Here is a 17500-nt window from a genome sequence, read left to right as displayed (position 1 = left end):
TCTTCTTCCTTCTTCTTCCTTCTTTCCTTCTTTCCTTCTTTCCCTCCCTCCCTCTTTCCCTCCTTCCCTCCTTCCTGTCGTCCTTTCCTCCTTTTCTTCCATCTTACTTCCTTCCTTCCTTCTCTCCTTCCTTCTTGCCTACCTTCTTTCTCTCCTTCCTTCTTTCTCTCCTTCCTTCCTTTCTTATTATTTTCTTTTCTTCCTTTCTTCCTGAATTCCTTCCTTAATTTTTTCCTTCTTCCTTGTTTCCTCCCCTATTTCCTTCCTACCTTCTTTCCTTCCTTACTCTTTCCTTCCTCCTTCCTTACCTCTTTCCTTTTATCCTTCTCTTACCTACTGCCTTCCTTCCTTTCTTACTTTCTTCCTCCCTTCCTACCTTCCTTCCTACCCTTCCCTCATTCTTTACCTCTTTTTTTTTCCTTTCTACCCTTCCTCCATCCCCCCACCTCTCTCTCTCTCTCTCTCTCTCTCTCTCTCTCTCTCTCACTCACTCTCTCTCTCACTCACTCTCTCACTCACTCACTCTCTCACTCACTCACTCACTCACTCACTCACTCTCTCTCTCTCTCTCTCTCTCTCTCTCTCTCTCTCTCTCTCTCTCTCTCTCTCTCTCTCTCTCTCTCTCTCTCTCTCTCCCCTCTCTACCTACCTATCTGTCCCTTTCCCACCCGTATCTCCAATTATATCTCCTTCCTCCTCCTCCTCCTCCTCCTCCTCTTCCTCTTCTGATTCCTCCTCTTTCTACATCCCTCCCGTACCTCCAATTATATCTCCATCCTCCTCCTCCTCCTCCTCCTCCTCCTCCTCCTCCTCCTCCTGGTCTCTTCTTATTCCTCCTCCTCTTCCTCTTCTGGTTACTCCTTCTACATCCCCCCATCCCCCACCCCTCCTAACTCGAAAATCCTGACTTGAAGATTCGTAAAAATTCATCATCTTTCCAGACCTCGGGTTAACTTTATAACGATTTTTTTCTTCAAGAATCAGATTTTTTTTTTCTTCAAGAATCACATTCCAGTTCCTTTCGCAGATACGATTTCTGTGATTCGTGTCTGCTTCTCGCTCTTGATTTTTTTTCTTTCTTTTTTTCTGAGAATTGAATTTGAAGGCTCCAATGGTCAATGCATGATTTTTTTTAAAGGACTTTACTGTACGTTTGTATACACAGAAGCTAAAGAGATCTGAAGCAGTCATGTTTGAAGAGAATCTATATTCAGTGATTTAAACATACACACACACACATAAATATACATATTATATTATATATATATATATATATATATATATATATATATGTGTGTGTGTGTGTGTGTGTGTGTGTGTACAAGGAATGGGTCCCAGTGAACAGATAATACGTTTTTATCAACCACGATACACTTTAATTCTAAGCCATCAACATCGAGAGACTCGAGGCCAATATGCAGAAATTGCATCTATATATACATATATATATATATATATATATATATGTGTGTGTGTGTGTGTGTGTGTGTATGTATGTATGTGCGTGTGTGTGGGTGTGCATCTACAGCAGGGGATGATTATTCCTACTATATAGCATAGTGCGAAGTGGACCACGTAGACTTACATTACAGTAACACTATGGAGAATGATACGAAGTAATAATAGTATTTCGCTAAAGTAATTGCATCGTAGCACGGACTTTTAAATGATATTACTATGTGCAAGGTTGTACATGCATTATTTTTCTCAGATTTTATTCATTGAATATTATTCATGTTTTGCTTGCACAAGGCCAAAACCATCTTAACTAATTAATTGAGTGGCTAGAATGGGTTAGAGCGTCGATTCTTGCGGCGGAGGTCGAGGTGATGACAGTTCGAACTTTGCCTCCAGCGAGTTGGACCAAGGGCATGGTTTATTCAATTCCTCGCTACAAAGTCCTCTGTAAGGGGCACCGTCCTAGCCCCCTGATAGGGTGAGTTAGCGACGTTAAACCGAATCATGACATACAGCCACACACATTTTCATAGAATAAGAACATACACGACCACAACATACATGGGGAGGAGGATCACTGGCGAGTTGTCGAGAGAATGATCTCTTTCTTTCATCGGCACTTGAGAAGAAAAAATAAAAACAGTAACAAATAAAAAACAAGAAAAGCAAAAACAAACAACATCAACACGCAAGGACAGCAACAACTACAGTATATATAAAAAAAAAGTGACAAATAAAAACAAGAAAATAAAAAACAAACAACATCAACACGCAAGGACAGCAACAACTACAGTATACAAACAAAAACAACAACAACAATGACAGCGTAAACAAGAACGAAAAACTTACAAGCAAAAACAATTCAAAACAAAAACAAACACAAAAAACAATTCAAAACACAAAACAAAACACAAAAACACAGCAAGCAAAAATTACACAAACAAAATACAAAAACACAGCAAGCAAAAATTACACAAACAAAATACAAAAACACAGCAAGCAAAAATCACATAACACAAAACAAAACACAGCAAACACAAAAACTCAGTAAGCAAAAATAACGTAACACAAAACAAAACACAGCTAACACAAAAACGCAGCAAGCAAAAATAACGTAACACAAAACAAAACACAGCAAACACAAAAACTCAGCAAACAAAAATAACATAACTCAAAACAAAACACAGAAACACAGCAAGCAAAAATAACATGACACAAAACAAAGAGCAAACACAAAAACAAGCAAAAAGATAACATAACACAAAACAAACCCCAAAAACACACCAAGCAAAAATAACACCAAAAATTAACATAAAAATAACACCATGCACTCAACTGTATAATACCATCGTCACTGTTGCTCAACGATCTCCTTCCTTCCCGCCCTCCAGGTTGCTGAGGGCGAGACGTCTTGAGGACCCAGGCGAGACCCGAAGAGGACCAACGGAATGCGTCCTTCAAGAAGGCGGAGTCTCGCTTCCTTGTTGTCAAGTTGCCCCAAGAAGCAGAGGAACCAGTACCTGGCGAGGCTCCGAACGAGGAAAACTGGTGACGATGATGCAATTGTTGTTGTAAGCAAAGTCCAAATGCACTGGGTGGGGGGGGGGGGGTATGCGACTCCGATAGAGAGGAAGATTTAAGGTACGCCTTGCTTGGTACGATTATCGTTCTACGATAATCGTTCGTAGCTCAACGATGATCGCCAAACGATTGTCTAGAGCACTAATTCGTTGTTTAAAGCTGCAAAGTACGAGGCTGATCATATTAACCGAACCTACTAACACCAACGCGCTTACCTTAATAGGATGCCAGGTAGTAGGATACGCGTCACCCACCATTGACTGTGGTAGTAGCTGTTTAATAATCAAATTAATCCCACCAAGCAAAACTTACCTTAAACATCAAACTTGTCATTGATTGGATTCATATTTGGGTTCTTAGAAATTAAAATTCGTGTGTGTGTGTGTGTGTGTGTGTGTGTGTGTGTGTGTGTGTGTGTGTGTGTGTGTGTGTGTGTGTGTGTGTGTGTCTGTGACTCACCTTGGTCTTTTGGATCACGTGCTGGACTTGTGATCGACAGCTATTTCCCTCCCGGGAAAGATCTCAGAGCTCGTATGACCGATCTATGGGTCATACGCACACACACACCCAACTCCCCTCCCACGAGAATTGGAGTAACGACTCGAAGCGCAGCGATACTGAAATTATTTCAGCCCTGGGCAGGATTCAAACCATGACCGCCGTAGTGACAGTCGGGGACTCTACCAACCGCGCCACCGAGTCGTGTGTATGTGTGTGTGTGTGTGTGATTGTGCGTGCGTGTGCGTGTGTTTGTGATTGTGCGTGCGTGTGTGTGTGTATATATGTATGTGTGTATGTTTCTGTGTGTGTGTGTGTGTGTGTGTGTGTGTGTGTGTGTGTGTGTGTGTGTGTGTGTGTGTGTGTGTGTGTGTGTGTGTGTGTGTGTGTGTGTGATTGTGCGTGTGTGTGTGTGTATGTATGTGTATGTCTGTGTGTCTTTGTGTGACCGCGAAGGGATGAAACTAGTTTCTTCGTCCCAATAAAAAGTTACAAGTTCAAAAATAACCATAAAATCTCTTTCCCTTCCCTCTCTCCTCACACCTTTCGTCTGATTACCAAAGCTTCTGCCGTTGGGGACAACGTTACTCCCATTTTCTTTTTTTTTTTTCTTTTTTCTTTTCATTTTTTATCGTCCTCGTCTTTATCTTCTTCCCTTCTCTCTACATTTCCCTATTTCTTCCTATTCCTATCCCTGTTATCCCTCCCGTTCCTATTTCTAGTTCCTCTCATCTTACTCTTCTTCCTCCTCCTTATAGTCATCTTCTTCCTTCTCCTGTTACTTCTCTTCCTCTTCCTCCTCATCCTATTCTTCTTCCTATGTTTCTCCTCCTATCCATCCTCATCTTGCTCCCACTGCTCTTTCTCCTGTTTATTCTCCTGTTGCTTCTCCTCCTCTTTCTCCTCCTCTTTCTCCTCCTCTTTCTCCTCCTCTTTCTCCTCCTGTTTCAACGGTTCTTCTTCTTCTTCTTCTCCACATTTCTACTCTTCCATTCATCCGTGTCATCCACCAACACCTTCGCGTACTCCACTTTTATTTTCATCCGTTCTCTCTCTCTCTCTCTCTCTCTCTCTCTCTCTCTCTCTCTCTCTCTCTCTCTCTCTCTCTCTCTCTCTCTCTCTCTCTCTCTCTCTCACCCTTTCACTCTCTCTCTCTCTCTCACCCTTTCACTCTCTCTCTCTCTCTCACCCTTTCACTCTCTCTCTCTCTCTCTCTCTCTCTGCTGTCACCCTTTCTCTCTCTCTCTCTCTCTCTCTCTCTCTCTCTCTCTCTCTCTCTCTCTCTCTCTCTCTCTCTCTCTCTCTCCCTCTGTGTGTTTGTGTGTGTGTGTGTGTGTGTGTGTGTGTATTCACTTTCCGATCTATGGGTAATGCTATGACCTTGCACACACACATGTGTGTGTGTGTGTGTGTGTGTGTGTGTGTGTGTGTGTGTGTGTGTGTGTGTGTGTGTGTGTGTGTGTGTGTGTGTGTGTGTGTAACTGTGTGTGTCTTTGTTTTACCCCTGAGATTTATTTCAAACAATTATGACATGTCAGTCTTTTTCCATTTTTTTATGTTCCCGTACCATCTATTACGTCTTTCTCATCGATTCTTGCATCTGCACGCACTAATCTCTCCCTCTTTCCCTCTCTCTCTCTCTCTCTCTCTCTCTCTCTCTCTCTCTCTCTCTCTCTCTCTCTCTCTCTCTCTCTCTCTCTCTCTGTAATAGTGAACATTTTCAGTACAACTTTTTCGAGGGATTAGATATAAGGAATATAAATTCCCCACAGTAATAATTCACTGAACACTAGTCATCCTGGTAACTGTTACATGAATTCTTATGGAACGTTTGTTTTAAAGATTAAGCAGCAAATTTGGTTCTGACTCTATTCAATTTAATTTCACAAACGCCGAGGTGGCGTGGAATAGTGCCTGGAATAGTGCCTGGAATGGTGTCATTTTAAGGACAAATTTTTGAATCAAGAAATTTTATGTAGATACTGTGATGCTCTCTGGTCGAACGGGATAGAGCGTCGCTACTTGTGGCGGAGGTCGAGGTGGTGGCAGTTCGAGACTTGCCGCCAGCGAGTTGGACCTAGGGCATAGTTAAATTCCACGCTACAAAGCCTACTGTAAGGGGCACCGTCCTGGCCTCCTGGTAGGGGGAACTCGCGACATTAATCCAAACCAAATCATGTAAATACAACTAAAATATAGTACCTTGGTGCCTTAGAGTTTTACTGTCTGATAATCTGCTTGCTCAACGTACTCAGTAACAGTGTAGGGGTCATTGTATGGAGCTCTCCATATAAAAACGTCAGACATAAGAATATATGAATGAAGGAGACTGTAAGAGACCCTAAGGCCTAAACTAGGCAGTTCCATGTCCATTACCACCTGTCACCCTCGTCCATGAACTTGTCTAACCGTTTCTTAAAACAACCGATAGTTCAGCGCTCACTACATGGTTACCAAGTCTATTCCATTCGTTGACCACCCAATTAGTAAACCAGTACTTGCCTATTTCTTTCTTCTATCAGTTTGGATTGTATTTATTTATTTTATTTTATTTTGTTTTATTTCATTTTATTTATTTTATTTTATTTTGTTTATCTTTTTATCTTATTTTTCATCAGCGACTGGTAGGAGGAAGACGAGTGAAGTAGTCCTCCCGTCGGGGACCCACCTTAGCTCGATGGTATCGTGCGTGTCTGGTAACCGTGTGTGGATTTCGGTCATGCGTTCGAATCCTGGCCACGGCGCAGAGGTCAGGGAAGGGCATTCACACTGATTAATGGTCCCTAACTGCTGCTCACCTCTAACCTAAGGTGACATCAGCTTCCTCCAGGTGACGTCACTACAAGAGTGGCATCATACCGTGGACGGACTGTTCCGGACATAAGAACATAAAAATGAAGGAGACTGCAAGAGACCATAAGGCCTACACTAGGCAGTTCCATGTCCACCTGTAAGGATGAGGTCTAGGCAAGGAGACTGCAAGAGACCATAAGGCCTACACTAGGCAGTTCCATGTCCACCTGTAAGGTTGAGCTCCAGGCAAGGAGACTGCAAGAGACCATAAGGCCTACACTAGGCAGTTCCATATCCACCTGTAAGGTTGAGGTCCAGGCAAGGAGACTGCAAGAGACCATAAGGCCTGCACTAGGCAGTTCCATGTCCAACTGTAAGATTGAGGTCCAGGCAAGGAGACTACAAGAGACCATAAGGCCTGCACTAGGCAGTTTCATGTCCAACTGTGAGATTGAGGTCTAGGCGGGTACCAGTTCCGCATACCACTAAAAGAGAGAAAAAATAATAAAAATGCTCTCGACAGCTCTCGTTATGTTAAAAAGTGGAGGAATAATACCCGAAGCTTGTAGAACTGAGGTCTATTCCAGGGACTGTATCCCAGCCCTTGGGGTTGCGCCTCCATATAGAGGTATGGATGTTGATACAGTGAAACCCTGGATAGCGAACTTAGTCTGTTCTGTGACTCCATTCTTAAACCGAGGTAATTACCGCAAACACGCTAAAACGATACTGAGTCGGTGGGATTGTGTGTACAGGCGTATGCGTATGTTCGTAACCCGAGGCATTGTTCGTTAACAGAGACAAAAAATTGTTCACAAAACTTGTTCGTTAACCGATTTGTTCGTGTGTACAGGCGTATGCGTATGTTCATAACCCGAGGCATTGTTCGTTAACAGAGACAAAAATTGTTCACAAAACTTGTTCGTTAACCGAGTCGTTCGTGTGTACAGGCGTATGCGTATGTTCGTAACCCGAGGTATCGTTCGTTAACAGCGACAAAAAAAAAATCACAAAACTTGTTCGTTAACAGATTTGTTCGTGTGTACAGGCGTATGCGTATGTTCGTAACCCGAGGTATCGTTCATTAACAGAGACAAAAATTGTTCACAAAACTTGTTCGTTAACCGAGTCGTTCGTGTGTACAGGCGTATGCGTATGTTCGTAACTCGAGGTATCGTTCGTTAACAGAGACAAAACTTGTTCAAAAAAACTTGTTCGTTAACCGAGTCGTTCGTGTGTACAGGCGTATGCGTATGTTCGTAAATCGAGGTATCGTTCGTTAACAGAGACAAAAATTGTTCACGAAACTTGTTCGTTAACCGAGTCGTTCGTTAACTGAAGCGTTCGTTATCCGAGGTTCAAATGTATTTCAAGACGAGTAGCAGGGAGATGATTCTTCCCAACGTAGTTCTTTGCTAGATACTGAAGAACGTTTAAAGATGAGACATTTGAATGGACAGGGTGGTTGGAAAACACAGTTACAAATCACCGATATGGACCTGTCAATCTCGCATTGGTTAGTAGTTGGCGGATGCAGAGATGACCCGTCATCCATGAGGAGCTCAGATGGGAGGGGTGGAAAGAATGATGGAGGGGGATGAAATGGGTGAAAATAAGTACGTAGTTCTTATTCAGCTACTTCCATTATAAGGAGAGAAAAGCTCTTGGAATATATAGATAGATAGCACTGGTTACTGCCAGACTGGTCCTGGGAGGGAAAACGGACCAATCAGCGTGCTCCATTCTGAGAAGTTCGGTAGCGGTAGGTTGATCCATGGTAGGAGTGTGTGTGTATATATATATATATATATATATATATATATATATATATATATATATATTTATATATGTATATATATTTATATATATATATGATATATATATGTACATGTATATATATATATATATATATATATATATATATAATATATATGCGCAGAAAAACCACTAGGAAATTAACAGAAATGAGACCGAGCGCTTTCGTCTATTCTGTTATTTTCCTAGTGTTTTTTCTGCATACTAGAATCACGTGTTCAAGTGATTTCTTCTGCAAATATGTATATATATATATATATCTATATATATATATATATATATATATACATATACTGGTCATTAACACTTGTCTGTCACTCTGAAGAAGACTTGTAGTCTGTTATTAATATAGTATTCCTCATCCTAGCCTTGTTTTCCTGCCACCTTTTCCACTACACTGAAGACTATCGGAAATGAAATGTTTATAATCTAAAAATGCAAAATCAAAAAACGAAGACGAAGGGCTTGCGTGGAAACCAAAATTTCGGGAAGAGAGCTTACGAGGAAGGCAGCTTACGCATGTCCAACTTTTCGCATAATTAAGCTCAATGTCAAAAAAAAGCTCAGGAACAAAAGACCTTGGACATACTTAATTCTGCAATTTGCTCCATTGGAAGTTTAAGTAATATAGGCTTACAGTCCGATGAAATAATTATTTTTTTAACAAAACACTTCAAGGTACATACACACATACATACATACATACATACATACATACATACATACATACGTAATATATGTGAATATATATATAGGACATGGAGAGGATTACTGTTGGCGGACCAGAATTTACCCGAGGTTCAAGATCCAGCGGAGTAAGAGTAAGAGTGTATATATATATATATATATATATATATATATATATATATATATATATATATATATATATATATATATGCAGGAAAAACACTGGTAGCGTGTGTTCTTGAAAATGCAAGGTTGTCCACGAAGAAAAAATATCTTAAATGCAAATAATACATGTATTATATGCACTGAAGATGTGAATACACGAAAGCGCTCCGCTTTAATAGTTTTTCTTCGTGGACAACCTTGCATATATATATATATATATATATATATATATATATATATATATATATATATATATATGTGTGTGTTCTATGTGTGTGTGTGTGTATATATATATATATATATATATATATATATAAATATATATATATATACTTTTTATATATTTTCTGCTAAGTAAAACCAGATGAGGAAGCGTGACCGGAATAAGCAAATTAAGCAAAGAATAGATGAAGATTTAATACAAAGATAAATAAAAGGACAAATGAAAAATAAATAAGTCAATGAAGAAACAAATAAGTGAAATTAAATAAAAAGAAAATCAAGGACTTGGTTAAAAGGCCGCTTATGGAGGTCAGAAGCTCCCCCGACCATTCTTTTGACAGGACGGCGGGTCTGATTGCAGCCCGCCTGCTCCACTTTAGACGTTCTTTGGGGCCACTTCAATTAGGGCCGGTCCTCGTAAAGTGTTGATGAGCTGCGGATGAATTACTCCCCCCGCCCCGTACGTTGTGAAGTAGAAAACTACTTTCGACAAGAGGCCTATGGGAATCGAACCCGCCTCTCAATTTCAGCAGCAAAAAAAAAAAAAAAGAAAAAAAAGACCTCGTTTCTCTGCAACCTAGAAAGCTATAAAAATCGGATTTCAAAGATTTATTATCGCGTTTGTGTATCTTTATGAGCTTCACATTATACAGGGAAAACGGCCTCGTTTAAGAAAGAAATCTAGAGAAACCATCTTAGATAAGATATCGTCGGGAAAAAAAAAATGTCGTATTTGTTTCGTACTGAGTTCGAGTCCGTATCTTATACCTCATGATGACCAAGTTAGTTAGGCATCGTTAACACGAGGCTAGTTTAGTAGCCGCTAGTGCTAGTTGCAAGTTAACTTACCTAACGGCAAGTAAGTGTTGACACTAGCATAGTACGGAGGCAAGTTGACTAACTTTCCGTTTACATTGGGCAAGTAGAGCAAGTTAAGCCGGCAAGTAAGTGTTCACACTAGGATAGTACGGAGGCAAGTTGACTAACTTTCCGTTTACATTGGGCAAGTAGAGCAAGTTAAGCCGGCAAGTAAGTGTTCACACTAGGATAGTGCGGAGGCAAATTGACTAACTTTCCGTTTACATTGGGCAAGTAGAGCAAGTTAAGCCGGCAAACAAGGTCATCATATTAAAACAACAGGGCAGGAATCGCAGTAATGGATTTAAACTGGACAAATTTAGATTTAAGAAGGAAATAGGCAAGAATTGGTTTACTAATAGGGTGGCCAACGAATGGAATAGACTTAGTAACCATGTAGTGAGCGCTGAAACTATCAGTTGTTTTAAGAAACGGTTAGAAAACTTTATGGATGGGGATGACAGGTGGTGATGGATATGGAACTGCCTTGTGTAGGCCTTATGGTCTCTTGCAGTCTCCTTCATTCTTATGTTCTTATGTTCTAAGTAAGTGTTGACACTAGGATAATACGGAGGCAAGTTGATTAACTTTCCGTTTACATTGGGCAAGTAGAGCAGGTTAAGCCGGCAAGTAAGTGTTCACACTAGGAAAGTGCGGAGGCAAATTTACTAATTTTCTATTGACATTGGGCAAGTAGAGCAAGTTATGCCGGCAAGTAAGTGTTGACACTAGAATAGTACTGAGGCAAGTTGACTAACTGTCCGTTTACATTGGGCAAGTAGAGCAAGTTAAGCCGGCAAGTAAGTGTTGACACTAGAATAGTACTGAGGCAAGTTGACAAACTTTCCGTTTATATTGGCCAAGTAGAGCAAGTTACACCGGCAAGTAAGTGTTGACACTATGATAGTACGGAGGCAAGTTGACTAACTTTCTATCAACAATTGGCAAGTAGAGGACTAGTTTACAAGTCACTAGCGGCTACTAGTTAGCACCATAACAACGAGGCTTTACGTAAGGGATTTTGAAGTTTGCATAAAGATCGCGGCGAATCTCCAACTCGATCCTTTTATGCGTTGCGCCAATACCCACGGAGCCTAAGTTCGCCGAGTCCAGGGCCCCGACATGGAACTACCAAATTTGGCCCACGGAGAGGGGGCAGGCCGACCCTTTTATGATCTTTGTGACTGAGATAATATAGACGGCGTGAGGGTATTGAGAAGGATCTTTATAGCAGTCTGTGCTTCACCAAAATGGTTTTACTGCTGGACTTAAATAGCAGCGCATAAGAAGAGCGCTTACATCGTTGACCGTTAACGTTATCGCGTACGGCCGGAGAGCACTAGACGCACAAAATAATTATTAATAAATATTAATATTTTTTTATTATCGTTATCATTCCATACCCGCTCTGCGCGGAGTATAGGCATGAAAGCCTTACTGGGGATCAGGGAGTGGTGACCTCACGCGGGATTCGAACCGACTACATCGGGCTTGCTTCTTATCCGTGGCGTTCTGTAGCACAGGGACATCGCATTCCCTACTGAATATACATGCATACATACATATGTACATGCCTACGAACATGTATACATGCATACACATATGCATATATACAGACACAAATACATACATGCAGACATACATGCGCACATACATACATAGATATATACAAACATACATATATACATATAAACATACTATACACATACATACATACATACATACATACATACATGCATATATGCATGCGTGCATACATGTACACATATATACAGATATACGTACACACATACATACATACATATTCATACATATATGCATACATACATATATACATATATATCTATATACACACATATATGCGTACATACATATAAACATACATACATAGCTGCATACATATAAACATAAATGCACACATACATCCGTGCATACATGTATACATACAGATATAGATACACACATACATACATATACATACGAGTACATATATACATACACACACACATGCAGACATACATGCACACATACATACGTAGATATATACAAACATACATACATACATATATACATACATACACACATACATATATACATATATATCTATATACACACATACATGCGTACATACATATAAACATACATACATAGCTGCATACATATAAACATAACTGCATACATACATCCGTGCATACATGTATACATACAGATATAGATACACTCATACATACATATACATACGAGTACATATATACATACATACATACATACATACATGCAGACATACATGCACACATACATACGTAGATATATACAAACATAAATACATATATACATACATACACACATACATATATGCATACATACACACATACATACATAACTGCATACATGCATGCGTGCATACATGTATTCATGTATACAGACATATGTACACACATACATATTCATACATATATGCAAACATACATATATACATACATATCAATATACATACATACAAGCATCATTTACGTACAAATAAACATACATACCTACATACATACATACTTAGCTGCATACATACAAACATACATGTATACATACAGATATAGATACAGACATACATACATATACATACGAGTACATATAATTTATACATACACACATAGATACATGCAGACATACATGCGCACATACATATGTAGATATATACAAACATGCATACATATATACATACATACACACATACATACATAACTGCATGCATGCATGCATGCATACATGTATTCATATATACAAACATACGTACACACATACATACATATTCATACATATCTATATACATACATACATGCGTACATACTTATAAACATATATACATAACTGCATACATACAAACATAAATGCATACATACATCCGTGCAGGCATGTATACATACAGATACACACACACACACACACACACACACACACACACACACACACACACACACACACACACACATACACACACATATATTTATATATATATATATATATATATATATATTTACGAGTACATATATACATGCACACATATATACATATATATTTGCATACACACATACAAACATCCACACATACATACAAATATACAAACATACATACATACATACATGCATACATGCACACACATACAAAACTCATACCTGCGTGAATACATATATACATACACACATACATAACTACATATATACATGTGTGCATATATGTATACATACATACACACAAACATACTCATATACATACACATATACATAAACACATATATACATACATATTTACATACATACACACACACACACATTATTTACTATATACAGTACTAAAACATCTTTTTTGAGGCTGGTCAAACCATACACACACACACACACACACACACACACACACACACACACACACACACACACACACACACACACACACACACACACACCGACGTCAGAGAGGTTCACCTCCCTGTGTTTATCAGTGGCTTCAACTTTGGAGGTGAAACCCAGAGAGGCTGACGTTCGATCCCTTGACCGGGCTCACAACCCGCGACGGATTGCCTCCTCCCATAAGCTATAAAATATTAATAATATAACACAGAAAACAGACCACGGTTTCTTCCTAATGAAACCTGAGAACCGTTGGCGTCCTCGTGAGGCTTCGGGTTTGCAATCAGTGTTAGGTATTCAGTACTTTGACCGTAACGTGTCTACTTATCCTGCGCGTTCTGCCCGACCCAGCTACTCCGGCAGGATCGTTTCTGATTATCTTCCCCACTTAGACTAAACACCTTTCACGTCCCACACCAGATTCCACTTAATCACATTCCACCTTACCCTTGATCCTCATCATCCCCCTCCACCTCCTCCACCTCCTACTCCACCTCCCCCTCCTACTCCACCTCCTTTTCCTCTTCCTCCACCTCCTCCTCCTACTTCACTTCCTCCTCTTCCTCCACCTCCTCCCCTTCCTCCACCTCCTACTCCACCTCCTCCTACTCCACCTCCTACTTCACCTCCTCCCCCTCCTCCTACTACACCTCCTCCTCCTCCTTTTCCTCCACCTAATTCTCCTCCTCTTACTCCTCCTTCTCCCTCTCCTCCTCCTCTTCCTCCTCCTACTCCTCATAAATCTCCTACTCCTCCTCCTCCTACATCACCTCCTCCTCCTCGAAACCTCCTCCTACATCACCTCCTCCTCCTCGAAACCTCCTCTTACTCCTCCCCTCCTCCTCTTCCTCCTCCTCCTCCTCCTACACCTAAATCTACTCCTACTCCTCCTACTCACTCTCTTAATTCTCCTCCTACTCCTTCTTCCTCCCCTTCTTCCTCCTCCTCCTCTTCCTCCTCCTCCTCCTCCTCCTCCTGCTTTTTCCCGTCTCCCTTACCCCTATCCCCCCCTTCTTGTTCTTCTTCCAGACATTTATGTCTTCTTAAATTTCCGAGTTTTTTTTTCTCTTTCTACTTTCCCCCTCCTCTCCTCTTTTCGTTCCCACATTCATTGTCTCGATTTTATTTGTCTCATTATCGTCCCCCTCCTTCCGTTCTTATTTCATCCTTTTTTTTTTTTTTTTTTTTTTTTTTTTTTTTTTTTGTCATTCACTGTGATTATCTTTTACTTTCTAAAATCTTAATTCTTCGCATCTTTTGGGTCGACTTGACTCTGTCGCATCGTTAGTCTTCGTTTCTCCGCCTTTCCCTCTTCCTCCTCAATTTTTTCTTTTTTTGTTTAACCTACACTCTCTGGAAAGACGTAGAGGGTCGGGGAGATCTATGCCTAAGCGCAAAATGAGACACAGGCGACATAGGCGACACAGACGACACAGGCAACATAGGCGACGCAGGCGACACAGGCGACACAGGCGGCGCAGGCGACACAGGCGGCGCAGGCGACACAGGCGGCGCAGGCGACACAGGCGGCGCAGCACAGAGCAAAGGCAGCCTTCATGTTGCTGAACTGAAGTGCATTTCGAAATATGAAATGCATTTCAAGTGAGAGAGAAGTTCAAACTGTTTGGGCTTAGGTTAATAGAGGTATTCAAATGTGTCAAGGGCTTTAACAAGCGTGATGCAGGCAAGGTCATCATATTAAGACAGCAGAGTATGACACGTAGTAATGGATTTAAGTTGGATAAATTCAAGTTTAAGAATGAAATAGGCAAGAACTAGTTTACCCACAGAATGGTTAACGATTGGAATAGACTTAGCAACCATCTAGTATTGAGCGCTGAATCTATTGGTCGTTCTAAGGTAGGAAGCAAAGGCTCCACAGAGACTATACGGAGGGTGTTTGAGAGCGGAAGAGGTGAGGAAGGGGGAGGGAGTGGATGGAAGGGAGTGGAGGTTGAGAAGTTTAATAGCTACCTAAACCACGTCTAGTTTATTGTAATTTGGCCAAGGTTTTCCTCAACAATGTTGCTATATAGTTGGTTTATCATTCTCAAACTTTTCTTTGAATTATAGATTTTCATATGTTTTGCTCTTTGTGTGTGTGTTTGTGTGTGTGTGTGTGCGTGTGTGTGTGTGTGTGTTAGTTTGTGTATTTCATGTATAAAATTAATCTAAATGAATAATATTTTTGTTGTCTAGAAAATATTCACTAAGTTCAAATATATAGACAGGTACTTATTTTTTTTAACAAAATAGGTAATTATATATATATATATAATATATATATATATATATATATATATATATATACATACATATATATATATATATGATGAAGGTGGAAAAAGATATCACGGCTCTAGTTCCGAGTTTCTGCGTTTATTCCTGACCGGTTTCGTTCTGTGTTTCGCTCTATGCTTATTTAGAAGCATAGAGCGAAACCGGTCGGCAATAAACTAAAAAACTCGAAAGTAGACCCATGACTTCTTTTTTCACTTTCATCAACTTATCATAATGCCCCAGCATATATACATACATACATATATGTATATATATATATATATGAGGAATAGGAAACACAGGAGTCTTAGTCTTGAGTTTATTCCTGACTAGTTTCGCAGGTGTGCTTTTTCAAAGGAATATGTGTACAAACGGGCTGTGGGCATTATATACATGGGGTGGACCTCACCACCTCTCCGAGTTGTCATAGTTGGTGGCGAATGTGAACATCACATTGTGGCTCATGTAACAATGAAGACATTTTTACAATTAAATATGATAACACTAATATCAAAGAAATTATTAATAGAAAATGTAACAATAGTAATGGTAACGATGAAGATAAATTAATAATATTAACAATAATAACAAAAATGATAGTAGCAATACAGGAAATAATAACAATAAAATAAAAGTAATAATAATGAAAACAATAATAAAAATGATAATACTAATAACCAAGAAATAAAAATTATTAATAGTAATTAGTGAAAACAATGATAATTAAATATTTAAATAGTAACAATAATAATAACAATAATAATAATAAAGCTAATGAAAGTAATAATAATGAAGATGGTAATAATAAAAATAAAAATGTAATGATAAAATTATAAACATAATGATAGAAATGATGAAAGTTATAATAACAATGATAATAATAATAGTGTTGAAAATAAATAGTAACAAATAGCATTAAAAGAATAAATCATGATAAAAAGTTGGGGCAAGGTAGCATGGAGGAACTTCAGAGTGAAAGGAAGAAAGCTGGAGAGGGTAGGCCGAAGTGGGAAAAAGGTATCTACTTAGGGTCGGGGGGTTTGGGAAGCCATTCTTGGAGGGCAAGTGTCGCGGTAGATTTTGTCCATTTCGAGTCACCAGTTCTCTTGTTTGTGTTTTTGTGGTTGGCAATGTAAAGTGATTCAATTATTTTCCGTTGTTTCTTGTGTAGTCCTTTAGCTAGAATGGTGGAACCCTCCCAGTTAGGCAAATGTCCCTCTGTGTCAATGTGGTTAACTAGAGCGTTGGTTTCTCGGTGGTGTCTAATGTCCGCTTTGTGTTCTTTGAGTCTGTTGTCAAGTCCTCTGTATGTCTCTCCGTAGTATGCACAGTCACATCCTTTGCAGGGAATTTTGTAAACGATGCTATTGTCACGGTTCGTCTTGGTTCTGTTGGTGGTCAAGTGTCCTATTTTCTTCCCTGTGTCATTTACTATGATGAGTCCTGTCTGTCTCAACGTTTTGGAAAGCATGTGAGAGAGGCCAGAGTTAGGAACCACAAGGTATCGCAAATTTGTCCTCTCTTCACATCCTTTCCTCTGTCTGATTTTAATGGCTTTCCGTAGTGACGTCCCTAACATGCCCTCTAGGTACCTCAGGTTCCTGAACGCAGCGGTTACGTATTCAATTTCCTCTTGTAAATACTCTTCGCTGCATATTCTAAGAGCCCTAAGGTAAAACCCAATGATAACCCCTGATTTGGTCTTCTCGTCGTGTGCGCTAAAATAGTGGATAAAGTCGTCT

General features: G+C 39.7%; 1 protein-coding gene across 2 annotated transcripts in view; it reads left to right on the top strand.

Annotated features, from left to right (window-relative positions):
- LOC143020237 (putative G-protein coupled receptor No9) overlaps positions 1-17500 on the top strand; it is a 1159970-nt gene that overhangs the window by 1119167 nt on the left and 23303 nt on the right. Inside the window, exon 6 of one of the 2 annotated variants that reach the window (XM_076176404.1) lies at positions 2850-3006. The gene's annotated coding sequence lies outside the window, so the exon portion shown is untranslated. Of the gene's footprint in view, positions 1-2849; positions 3030-17500 lie in introns of both variants that reach the window. The other variant, XM_076176403.1, reaches the window with a different exon arrangement.

The sequence above is a fragment of the Oratosquilla oratoria genome, chromosome 39 (genome assembly GCF_046742065.1).
Source record: "Oratosquilla oratoria isolate Oo_2021 chromosome 39, ASM4674206v1, whole genome shotgun sequence".
In the NCBI taxonomy this organism is placed as follows: domain Eukaryota; kingdom Metazoa; phylum Arthropoda; class Malacostraca; order Stomatopoda; family Squillidae; genus Oratosquilla; species Oratosquilla oratoria.
This window is presented reverse-complemented; position numbering and strand designations above follow the sequence as displayed.